The 13,793-nt window shown below is 29.6% G+C and overlaps 1 protein-coding gene across 2 annotated transcripts in view; it reads right to left on the reverse strand.

Moving 5' to 3' along the window:
- Nucleotides 1-2,304: 2,304 nt before the first annotated feature.
- The window catches only part of UREG (urease accessory protein G), a 52,543-nt gene continuing 41,054 nt past the window's right edge, over nt 2,305-13,793 (reverse strand). The window contains exon 8 of one of the 2 annotated variants that reach the window (XM_011626204.3): nt 2,305-2,674. The gene's annotated coding sequence lies outside the window, so the exon portion shown is untranslated. Of the gene's footprint in view, nt 2,675-9,402; nt 10,088-13,793 lie in introns of those variants that run through there. The other variant, XM_020669099.2, reaches the window with a different exon arrangement.

Raw genomic sequence — 13,793 nt, forward strand, 5'->3', positions numbered from 1 at the left:
AAATTATGTTAATTCGTATTGTTTTAAGTGTTAAGATTTATGAGAATACCTATTCTACTTGGTTAATAATAGATATAGCTCCTTTCTCAATAGTCATTCTAGTTTTACTATTTTTGTATCTAGGTTATGTCAGATTAATTTAGTCTTTATATCTAGGTTCTGTCAGATTAATTTAGTCTTACTGTTTCCTGATTTGATAGTCTTATATGATAGTTTTTGAAAACTTTGATAAAAATATATCAGAGTAGATCTTGCTTGGCGTTAAATGGTATAAGAGCCAACTCTGTAGATAACTCTGTTAGCAACATAAATCTTTGTTTCTTATTTAAGGAGCATTACAAGTAAGTGTTAGTATGTTATAAGGTAGAAACACTACTGATATTCACCATTAGATACAGTTGGTCCGAGAGTTGAGGCTTAAGAGCACCCAGTCTAGAGACCGTTAAAGCCAGAAGAGCCGTTGAGGTAAAAAAGACGTAAGAGGTAGCCAGAAAAAGCACTATTCTGCAACCTAATAATGGCAAATTTCATTAGCAATCTATCAAGTAATACACTACCACAAGCTAGTAATACTCTAAGGATAAAAAACAAAGAAGAAGTTGTAATAGATAATATTGAAAAACAAATTACAAAGTGGAATATACCTAAGGTACTTATTTCAAATATATATAATATAGAAACTTTCAAATTAAAGTAGGTTATGCAATAAAAAATGTAGAACAAACAGTATCACTAACTGGTAATCAAGAAAACTTTCAATTATTACCAGATAAAATAATACAGGTACATAGAACTAGAAACTATAATTATTTACATATAGGATTAATCCAAGTAGCTATTAAACCCTTAAGAAGATTAGGATTAAATAATTCCATCTTACTATGTTTAAGAGATAATAGACATAATAAGTTTTTTGATTCCCTATTAGGAATAATAGAATCAAGTTTATGTAGTGGACCAGTATATTTTAATTATTTTCCAGATTATTCAATATTCTTAAATGATCCTCATATATTAAAAGTATTAACATTAAATTTAAAAACCCAAGGTTTTGATATGTTACCAAAATCTTATAATATCACTACTGTATATAGAATATATTACAAAGTAATGAACACATTATGTCCAAATGCTGCCCAAATGGATACCAAGGGAAAAACTACTCTCTTCCAAACAAATATTGAAAAATCAAATGTAATAATTCCCAAAACTATACAATGGTCAGATATTAAATTACTTGAAGCTTGGAACATAGAAAATGAAAATAATCATTTAAAAGCACCCAATAGAAATATTCCTGATAGGATAATAGAACACCAGGATGGGAAAGTAGAAATCCAATTTCCCAATCAAATAATAAGGAATGATTCAAATATAGATTCTAGTATAATTTGTCAACATATATTATCACAAAATGATACTAATACCATTAGTGAATCATCTAGACACTCTACTTCAAGTAGAATAAACCCAAAGATACAAAGTCTACTAAGAACAAAAGATAATATAGTGATTCCACAATATCAACCCACATTAAAAACTGAACATGATCTGTCTGATACAGAAATGGATATTTATATTTTGACTCTCACGAAACCATTATCTAAAAAATGGATAGAACAAGATTATCTTTCTAAAGAAAATAAAGACATACGAGAATGGTAATTGAAAAGATTTCAACCCAGGTTAATAGAACTTTTCCATAAAAGATATAATAAGTTATATAAATAAAAAACATGTAATATATGATTCTTTACATGGTTACGAAGAACACTAATCGAAAGAAAAGTTGACATTCCAGATTTTGAGAAAAATAAACTAAGTACCATAGAAAATCAATATACTACATATCAAACATTAGAAGGTATAAATATAACTAGTGTACACCCTCAAGAAAAAAGCATTATTATAAAAGGATCTAATAACAATAAAGAAGGAGAAAGTTCACTTGTTTCTGAAACAAGAGCCACTTCTTATAAAATGACAACTGGAGAAATTGTTCATCGAACAGAATTAATCCCGCATATTATTGAGCAAAATAATTATGCTAATTTATGTATGCAATCTATAGGAAAACAAACTATGAGAATAGAAAATGTGATTAGACCAAACCCCATTCCAAAACCCAAAATGACTGTATTATTTAAACCTCCTCCTGAATTAAATAAATTCCGTATGATTGAAAATAATAAAACTTTAATGGATCAACTTTTATCCAAATTAGCTAATCTTGATATAAAAGACATAAGAGGAAAATCTAAATTAATCACATAATCTTCTACCCTAACTCTTCAGGAAGAAATACCAGTAATAGAAGATACTATTGAACACCAGATAATAGCCTTCACAGAATCAAATACTCCACAAATCCAGAGAATAGCAAATGGTAAAAGTTGGAAACCTGCTACTACTAGACCTTACTATCTTAGACCCACACCAGTTGATATTCAATTTGAAGAAGATCTAATATCACATACCACTTCATATTTTGGAAGATCAATAGTTAATTGGATCATTGATGGCATGACTGAAACCCAAATATTAGATACTATGAAACATATAACAATGTATGCTTCAGCCTGCAAAATGGTTGGCAACCAAGACCAAGAAGTCACCAAAGCTATAGTCTGTGGATTTATTGGCTGGTTAAGAGGATGGTGGGATTTTCATGTCCCTGAAACAATAAAAAATCAAATATTAACAAATACTCGCCAATGGACTTTTAAAAATGAACAAAATCAAGATATCCTTTATTTTGAAAGTGATGTTGTTAACACTCTCTCTCTCTCTCTATATATATATATGTATACATATATATATGTATATATACATATATATACATATATATATGTATACATATATATATATATATATATATATATATATATATATATATATATATATATATATATATATATATATATATATATATATATATAGGGTTTGTCTAGAGTTAACAACCCATCAAAATACAAAGGTTAAAGTTTTAAGGGATTGTGATGGGTGTATTTATTAAAAAGATCATTATTTTTTGTTTAAAAAATTATTTTAGTAGTAACTTAACTATTAAGAAAATGAAAATGTGAAAGTTTTACAAAAAAACACAATGGCATTTTGGAAGTTAGTGTCTTGGAATTTTATTTATAGAGTGCCTTTGCTTTTTAGTAAAAAATTCAACTTTACCCTCTATAGAAATGACCAAAGCACCAATTGTCTTGTAGTAATATTTACAAAATTGCCTTTACTTAATGATAAAGATATCACCAAAAGTAACTTTTTTAAAAAAATAGATTACAAAATAAGTAAATCCACCCTTCATAACTCTCTCTATCTTTAACCTTTGTAATTTGAAAGGTAGTGAATTTTAGATTATCATATATATATATATATATATATATATATATATATATATATATATATATATATATAGAAGATACTACAAAACGCCTTATAGGCGAAAATAAATAGTGATTTCGCCAGCCCCCATCACTATTTACCGCACGGTCACGATTATTTGGTAGTATTTCATTTTTCATTTTTTTTTACAAATTGGAATACGATTATTTGGTAGTATTTCATTTTTTATTTCTTTTTACAAATCGGAATGACCTGAAATTTGGATCTTGTGTTCATAAAAAATAGGCAAATCTATGAAAAATATAAAAAATATTTTACATGAAAAACATTGACCAAAATACCCACAAAGTATTTTGATCAATTTAGTTTTCGTGAATTATTTTTTTTTATCTTTTTATTGGATATGCCTCACTAAGATGTACACATGCTCTAAATTTCAGGTCATTCTGATTTGTAAAAAAAAAATGAAAAATGAAATACTAAAACAATCGTGATCATGCGATGAACTTTGGACGACGATGAGGGTATGCAAAATCACTGTTCATTTTCACCTATAGTCATTGGGAAGACTTTTCCTATATATATATATATATATATATATATATATATATATATATATATATATATATATATATATATATATATATATATATATATATATATATATATATATATATATATATATATATATATATATATATATATATATAGATAAAGAAGATATTACAAAACACCTATAGACGAAAATGAACAGTGATTTATACTGCCCTCATCACCATCCAAAGTTCATTACATAGTTACGATTGTCCAGTAGTGTTTTATTTTTCATTGTTTTTCTACAAATTGGAATGACCTAAAATTTAGAAAGTGTGTTCATAAAAAATATGTGAATCTATGAAAAATATCAAAAAAATATTTTACATGAAAAAAATTAACCAAAATACCCTCGAAATGTTTTGGAGCTATTTTGGTCAATTTTATTTTTGTGAATTGTTGCTTTTATATTTTTATTAGGTGCAGCTCTCTAAGAGTACACATGCTCCAAATTTCAGCTCATTTTGATTTGTAGAAAAAAATAAAAAATAAAACACTACGGGATAATCGTGACCGTGCAATGAACTTTGGATTGTGATGAGGGTAGGCAAAATCACTATTCATTTTTGTATCTAACGCCTATAGGTGAAATGAACAGTTATTTTGCCTACTATCATCACCGTCCAAAGTTCATCGTACAGTCATGATTGTCCGATAGTATTTAATTTTTTTTCTCCAAATTGGAATGATCTGAAATTTGGAGCGTGTGTACATCTTAGTGATGCGCATCTAATAAAAATATAAAAAATTTAATTTGTAACAAATAAATTGACCAAAATACCCCCAAAATGTTTTGGGGTATTTTGGTCAATTTTTTCATGTAAAATATTTTTTTGATATTTATCATAGATTTGTCTATTTTTTATGAATACACACTCCAAATTTCAGATCATTCCGATTTGTAGAAAAAAATGAAACACTACCGAACAATCGTGACTATGCGATGAAGTTTGGATGGTGATGATGGTAGGTGAAATCACTGTTCATTTCACCTATAGGCGTTGCATATGAAAATGAACAATGATTTCGCCTACCTTCATCACCATCCAAAGTTCATCGCACGGTCACGATTGTTAGGTAGTGCTTTATTTTTCATTTTTTTACTAATCAAAATGATCTGAAATTTGAAGCGTTGTAGATCTTAGTGAGCCGCACCTAATAAAAATATGAAAAAAATAATTCGTAAAATATAACTTGACCAAAATACCCATATAAATTTACAGGGCTACTTTGGTCAAGTTATATTTTGTGAATTATTTTTTTCATATTTTTATTAGGTGTGCCTCACTAATTTTTATATATGCTCTAAATTTCAAGTAATTTGGATTTGTGAAAATGAAAATAAAAATTGAAACACTACAGGATAACTGTGACCGTACAATGAAGTTTGGATGGTGATGAGGGTAGGTGAAATCACTGCTCATTTTTGCCTATAGGTGTTGGGAAGAGTTTTCATATATATATATATATATATATATATATATATATATAAAGAGTAAACCTTACATAACCTGGCTAGCTATAATGAATAATATAGATGGAATAGGAGCCGTCAGATTTTCATCATGTGTTTTAGAATGTACATCACTATTTTAATTTTACGTGTTTTTATATAAACTTGATTAATTTGAAATTTGGGTATATATACCTAACACTATTGCGCATCATATAAAAATATAAAAAAATATTTTTAATAATTTAAAATGATAAAAATGCCCCCATTATTTTTCAAGGGTATTTCAATCATTTTATATTCTGAGAAATAGTTTTTATATATATTTTATTTGTGCATCCTATTTTTTAGTACACATCTCCAAAATTTCATTATGTTCCGATCTATGAAAAAATACTTAAAATTAAAATAGTGATATGCATTCTTAACCGTATGAAGATCTGATGGTTCTCATTCCACCTATATCACTATTCATTATAGCTGGCCAACTATTGTTAGCTTTTTCCATATATATATATATATATATATATATATATATATATAGGGAATGATTTCATGCAACTGTTGTATAGTAGTATAATGCAACCATCTTCAAAAACCATATTAAAGACATTTATTTGACATGAATTTTTAAATGTACACTTTTTTCATTCTGAAGAACAATCATAAAAAAGAAAATTCTGAAAAAATGCACTAGAAAGTTTTCATTCTAGCCCAATTAATATAAGCCATCTTTTTTATTCAGATGGTTAGATATAGGCCTCAAAAGGATTTTTTTATTCCCAAATTTTTTATATAGCGTTATCATCATTAGATTAATAATGCTAAAACATAAAAAAGTGATTTTGAATTTGTTAAAGCCTAGATATTGAAATTCACCAAATGGATGGTCGAGATTCATTGTTGGATGGGTACTAATTTTTACCATATCTAGGGTGCAAATTAAATATATATATTTTTTAGGATTGATTATGAGGATGAAGAGAATTTGTGTGCAAAATTTAGGTTCATACAAAGCCAAAAATATGGTTTTTTAGAGGTGTGGTTGCATTATACTACTATAAAACCGTTGAATTAGGTCATTGCCTTATATATATATAGATATATATGGAAAATTCTTCCCAATGTCTATGGGTGAAAATGAATAGTGATTTTGCCTACCCTCATCACTGTCCAAATGTCATCGAGCGATCACGATTATTCGGTAGTGTTTTATTTTTTATTTTATTTTTACAAATCGGAATGACCTGAAATTTGGAGGATATGTACATCTTACTGAGGCGCATCTAATAAAAATATAAAAACATTATTTTACAAAAAAATGACCAAAATACCCCAAAAACATTTCGGAGGTATTTTGATCAATGTTTTTCATGTAAAATATTTTTTTTATATTTTTCGAAGATTCCCCTATTTTTGATGAATACATGCACCAACTTTTAGGTCATTCTGATTTATAATGAAAAATAAAAAATACAACACTACCAGACAATCGTGACCGCGCGATGAACTTTGGACGGTAAATGGGGATAGGCAAAATGACTATTCATTTTCGCTTATAGGCGTTGCGTAGTGTTTTTCTATACATATATAGTATTTCTTTTAGCCCAAGGCCTAACTTGAAGATATGAGCCCAATGGCCAAGATTGAATCTGGGTCGATTTGACGCTCACGGATGCCTGAGTGTTTGAATTTTAATATTTTTTTTACAAATTCAAATCACTTGAAATTTTAGACGTGTGTTCATAAAATATAGGTGAATCTTCCAAAAATATGAAAAAAATATTTTATATGAAAACAATTGACCAAAATATCCTTTAAAGTTTTGGGGGTATTTTGATCAATTTTATTTTTACTGATTATTTTTTTTATATTTTTATTAGGTGCGGTTTGATGAGAAGAACACATGTTGAAAATTCAAGTAATTTGGATTTGTAAAAAAAAATTTAAAATTAAAACACGAAATGAGGTCACGACTGTCAGATCGACCAAGTTTCAATCTGAGCCGTCGGGCTCATAGCTTCTCTTTAGCCCTTGAGCTAACAGTAGAGAGAGAGAGAGAGAGAGAGAGAGAGAGAAAGAGCGAGAGAGATAAAGAGAGAAAGCAGTGATCCAATACAATGGTTGTATCATAGTATATATACACAACCTTTTCGGGCAGGGCCGGCCCTTTCTTTTTTATTTTTGAGCCGGCCCGAAACAATTCGGGCCTCTTGGGGCCTTGAGCCGAGCTAGCCCGGTCCTGGACCATTGGCAACCCTATATGCAAGCTACCCGTGAACAAATATTGAATCCATTTATTCTCTTGGCTTTAAGGATCTCTGGAATTCTAATGAGTGATTATTTTTAGTCGATAATTTCCTCTTTCTTTATGTGAATGTTGTCATGTTATCCAAAAAGAGACTAGCCTTTTCTTGAACGTCCATTATTGTTGCTTTATTTGTTAGTATTAGAATGAATTTGAATTTTTCTTTTTTTATTAGTTTGTAGTGTTGAAATAGTTGTTTTTTGTTGCATAGACAATTTTTTGGTAGTTAATTATATGATTCAATAAAATATGGAGGTATTAGTTAAGAACTACACTTATAGTTTCAATGGTAGCACGTATTGATATTTTATTTTAATTTTTTGTTCATTTTTCTGTAATTTTTTTTAATTTTGATATTTTGTTACATAGATTTATCTTGAGGTCACATGAGTTTTGTTTTTTTTTCAATTTTTATTTACGCATATTATGCTACATTATTTTTTCATATTTCAATTAAAACTTTTTCTTATTTAACGAGCAGTTGAACGTAAGAAAAAAAAAAAGTAGTTTTCTATCTTATGTAAGTTTCATATATTTGAAATCATTAATTTTCTTTGTTTTTAATTTTAAAGAACTTTTTTATATTTTATTTTTAGATTTTTTTTTTGTGATTAATTTTATTTTTTTAGATAATTGTATTTTAGATAAGAAAAAAAAATATATGTTATTTTCAATGTCATTCATGGGGCACTAACATAGGGGGGTCACATTAGATATGTTTAATAGAGGTATTTTTTTTATAGAATTTTTTATATGTTTATCTAATATTTAATTTATATTTTCCTGATATTTAATTTATATTATCAGAAAAATTTATTTACTTAGATCTGTTTATGGTTTTCTTCTTATTTGGTATGTGTCTGTGTGTGTATTTTTTTTTTTGTATAATTTAATGGGAAAGACAACCCCCACTCGTTTTTTCATATGGATTGGGAGTTAGCTTTTTGAAAGTATTGGTGGCGTGCTATTAGTGGTAGGAATGGAAATTACAACGTGAGACACAACCCCCTTTCCCAAAACATGATAATTGTTTGACAATATATATATTAAAAAATATTAATAAGTATGTTTAGGATTCCCTTATTTGATATAATTGTAGATTAGTATCTTTTGATTTCTCTATTTTTTTTCCATATTTTCATGCACCCTTCTATTTGTGAAACAATTACTCTCTCTCTTTACGGTTTAACATGGAAATCTCTTTCTCTCTCTCTTTAGACTATACATGCAAAATCATCTCTCTCTATGTAGTTATAAATAGCCACATTTATTTCCCTCACTTCCTATATTTACTCTCTCTCTTTCTCTTTCTCCATTATCCCTCAAATGATTTACATGTAAATTATTTACTTATCTTTATTTTTCTCTGGATCTTTCTATTTAAGTATTTTTGTTTTCCTGAGTCTCTCTTTATCTCCCCCAACCCCCTTCTTCTCCCTCTCAACATGATCCTCTCTCTCTCAAACACACACATACAACCATGCGCACATACACACATGGTGGCTTATGTAAGCTAGCAGTGAAAAAATATTGAATCCATTTATTTCCTTGGCTTTAAAGCTCTCTAGAGTTCTTATAGGTGAGTTTTTTTAGCCGATAATTTCCTTTCTTTTCATGTGATTATTGTCACCTCCATGTCCTTTTAGATAAAAAAGCAATACTCATACAAGACATGTTTGTATGCAAGAAGTGGTTAGCCTTTTCTTCTTAGCCTTGAACTTCCATTATTCTTGTTTTATTTATTAGTATTGGTATGAATTTGTTTTTGGGAAAATTATTAAAAATACCTCAAATTGTACTTTCTAAACAATTTACCCCCATCTCAATTTTTTCTCACTAAAATTTCTCAAAATTTAACTTTTATAACTAATAACCCCCCAATCTCAAAAAAATTGAAAAAAAGATAAGTTTGCCCTTCCCTTTTTAACCTACCAATTTTACACTCCAGCTCGTATGGAATGCACTCCGGAGAATAGTGCACTATTAAATAGGCAGTCCGACACATGTAAAATGCATTCCGGCATCTTTAGAATTCACTCCGGCACTTGTAAAATGCACTCCGACACCATTAGAATGCACTCTGACATTTAGTGAACTCGTGCCGCCGGGTAGTTCACTGTAAAATAATAACTCTTGCACTTGTGAAAAGCGCTCTAGCATGTGAAGAACATCGAACTGGCAGTTTCCTCCCTGAAAATTTTGCAGTCCAGCGATTCACCGCATCACCCCGACGATATGCTTCCTGGAAACACAGGCACTCCGACGAATACACTGAAGTAGTCCGGCATAGTTGAATATGGCTACGTCAAATAGTCCGGAGTTTTGGAGCTTCAATCCGGCAATTACGTTCGTGGCGGGTCAGTCGGGTCATGTCTCTGAAAGGTGTTTAATGTAGAGACTGGTGATTTGTAATATAACTCCGGTAATGTTACTACTGGAGTGGGTTCAGTCCGGTGTTTTAGATATTCGATCCGGCATATTGTTGTCTAATAAGCACTGCGGTAGTTTAGAAACTCAGTCCGGTGAAAGGTTTATTGGGGTCCGTTAGAAGGATTTGGTCGTATGTTCAAGGTACAGGAAGGGGTATTTTTGTCAAACAAAATATATATTTTTTAGCTGTGGGGGTATTAGTTAGAAAAGATGATTTTTAGAAGTGAGAAAAAATTGGGGTGGGGGTAAAGTGTTTTGAAAGTACAATTTAGGGTGTTTTTAGTAATTTTCCCTTCTTTTTTCCTTCTTTCTTAATGTGTATTGTTGGAATGAATTATATTTATTGCGTAGACATTTTTTTTGTGACTAATTATGTGATTCAATAAAATATGAAGTTATTGGTTAAGAACCATGCTTATAGTTTCAATAGTAGCACAACTTGATATTTGACTTTAAATTTTTGTTAATTTTTCTATAATTTGTTAAAATTTTGGCATTTCACTACATAGATTTATCTTGATGTCACAGGCGTTTTTTTTTTTTTTACTATTTTCATTTACACATTTTATACTATATTATTTTCTTTCATATTTCAATTAAAAATGTTTTCCTATTGAGTGAGTGGTTGAATGTATGATAAAAATGTAGCTTTCTATCTTATGTAAATTTCTTTTGTATATTTGAAGTCATTTCTTAAAGAATTTTTTATATTTTGTTTTTAAAGTCTTTAAATTTTTTTTATGTGCTTAATTTAAAATTTTGAAAAAAAGCATAAGTTATTTTTTATTTTATTTTTCAGTCTCATTTCATGGGGCACTAACCAAGGAGGTCACATTAGATATGTTTTATATATTTTTATTTTTTATAGAATATTTTATATCTTTCTCTAATATTTAATGGAAAAGTATACAATTTTGTATATTTTTATTTTTTATAGAATATTTTATATGTTTCTCTGATATTTCATGGACAAGTATATAGTGAAACTATTTATCTTTGGTACAAGGTAGTCACAATTAATCTTAACCATTAGATGTGAAATTAGATGGCTGCATTTATTAGACCAAGCTCAACCTTCGAAAGAGATTTTCTCGAGCTTTGAGACACACCCAAGCTATCATTGGATGGTTGCACGTAATTGTGACCTCTTTGTATCAAAAGTAAAAAGTCTCCCTATACAGTCCTATCTTTAATTTTTCCTTAATATCTACTTAATAATATTAGAAAAATTTATTTATTTGGATATGTTTATGGTTGTCTTCTTATTGTATGGGTTTCCATTATTAAATTGACACATTATGATAGATGTTTGACAATAATCTATTTCAATGTTGATAATAAGTGTATGACTCCTCTCTTTGATATAATTATAAATTAATATCATTTGATTTCTCTATTTTTCTGCCTCTTTTCATGCACTCTTACTCTTTTTTAATCATTAATGGTTCCTATTTTTCAGATATTTCTCTCCATGAGATGTTTCTCTATTTTTCTATGTAGAGAGATACAAATTTTGCTTATAAATTCAACTTATGAACATAATTATTAGTATATTTTGAAGTTTTTTGTGACATATTTTTTATTTTTATTTTTCTAATCTTTTAAAATAAAATTTATTTATAAGTATGTAATATAATTAAGGGAAAATATCTCATACTCCATGTTTTTAAATTTCATTTATCAATAGGCTCAAAGTTTCCAAACATATCTTGGAGCATAGAGATATCATGAATTATATCTTCTAACCACTAAACCAACTTTTATCACATTGACTCTATTTTTTAATGGAAGAGTTTCTATACTTCCCTTAGAGCATAGAAGATCTATACTTTCCCTACCATCCAGCCGTCCAATTTTGATCAAGAGAGTCAATCACAATTTGATCTTAGATCCAACATCTCAAAGTATTTTATTTTTAGTTTTTTTTATACAAATTGTATGAATGTGGAAATTTGGTACGTGCCATCTTCTCATTGGGGTGCACCTATAAAAAAAATATTAAAAATAAATTTTTGATAAAATATAATGACCAAAATACCCCTTGAAACTTTCGGAAGTATTTTGATCATTTTATTTTATTAGAAATATTTTTTTATATTTTTTCTTGTGCAAGTTTAATAGAGGATTCGGGGTTTAAAATTTGGTGTCAAAATAATTTATATAAAAAAATGAAAAATAAAATAATGTAGAGATGTGACATTGTGATTGAGGCAATGTTAGCAGGTTGGATAAGTAAGTATATGATAAGAGAAAGCATAAAAAGCTAGCCCCTTTTTTTATCCCAAACAAATTTAACAAAAACATATCTTTTATAAACCCCGTCCTCTCGTCATCTCTCTTAACGTGATTCTCTCAAAACTTCTCTTTTTCTCTCTCTCTCTCCTTATTTTCCCAACTCTCTCTCCACGTGTTTTCCCAAACCCCTCTCTTTTTCTCAACCTCTCTCTCACTATGCAAATGCAAGCGATCAGCTCAACACTATTAAAACGGCAGTGATGAACTCTCAACTGCGTCTGCAAGCATACAAGCATCCACCCCTTTCACCTAAAACCTGCAATATGCACGACCCGACTGCCTTTCTCCCACTACTTTCTCTCTCATCATGTAGCCGAGGGGGTCGAAATGAACTGAATAGGAGCGGCTTCCACCATGGTTGCCCGCTTGTGAAGATATCTCTCTTGAGAGGCTTCTCTGAAGATCTCTCTCTTCAGAAGCTTCTTTTCTTTCCAGAGGCTTTCTCTCTCTAAAAGAAAATGATTTTTCTTTCTCTCTTGTCGAAACATCCGAGATCGAGTAACATTCGAGATCGAGTAATATCCGAGATTGAGAAACGAAAAACTTGATGATTATCACACAGGATGGAGCAACGGAAAACTCCATCATCAAACAAGATCAAGGAACTGAAAACTTGAATAAATTCGATCATCTTCATCTCCTCATCTGGAGACCGAACTCTTGATCATCGACTTTGATCGAGAAATTCGATCATCTTCAACTGGAACTCTCGAATCAATAAGACCATAACTTTATTTTGCATTGTAGTTGGACTGAGCCAGAATCTGGATTTTCTTTAGCGGTTACATTAGAGATGTTAATTTCATCTCTACTCATCTCATCTCCATATCTCCTATACTCTCCCCCTCAAATTGGGTGTGGATGCAAAGAAATACCCAACTTGCAAGATACAATTGTTTTTCTTTTTCTCTTTTGAGTACTATCATATAAGAAAAAATGCCAATGAAATTGGGCCTCTAGACAATAGCCTACATCTTGAAAAAAATTATCTCTACTTCTTCAATTTTTTTTTTTTTTTTTTTTCTTGCGAGATCACCAACGATCAGCGTCGTGCTTGAGCATATTCTCTTGACGTCGTATTTGCTAATGTTGAAATTTGTAACGGTGGAGACACCTCGGAACTTAATGGTCGTGATATCGTAGGCCTCTCTTTCTCTAGAGAGAGAATTTCCCTGCTATTGTCGGATGCATATGCACCTTCTCTAGCCTCAAAACCTTTTCTACTTTTCTTACGATTATTTTATCTCTCATCAGTAGAGCTCTCTCCATCACTTCCAGAGAGAGACGATAAAGACTCCTTTGATGAATGACATGGCTTTTTCCTTCTTTATCTCTTCTTCAACCTCTCTTCATCAC

The sequence above is a fragment of the Amborella trichopoda genome, chromosome 3 (genome assembly GCF_054954075.1).
Source record: "Amborella trichopoda isolate Santa Cruz 75 chromosome 3, AtrichopodaSantaCruz75HAP2 v2.0, whole genome shotgun sequence".
In the NCBI taxonomy this organism is placed as follows: domain Eukaryota; kingdom Viridiplantae; phylum Streptophyta; class Magnoliopsida; order Amborellales; family Amborellaceae; genus Amborella; species Amborella trichopoda.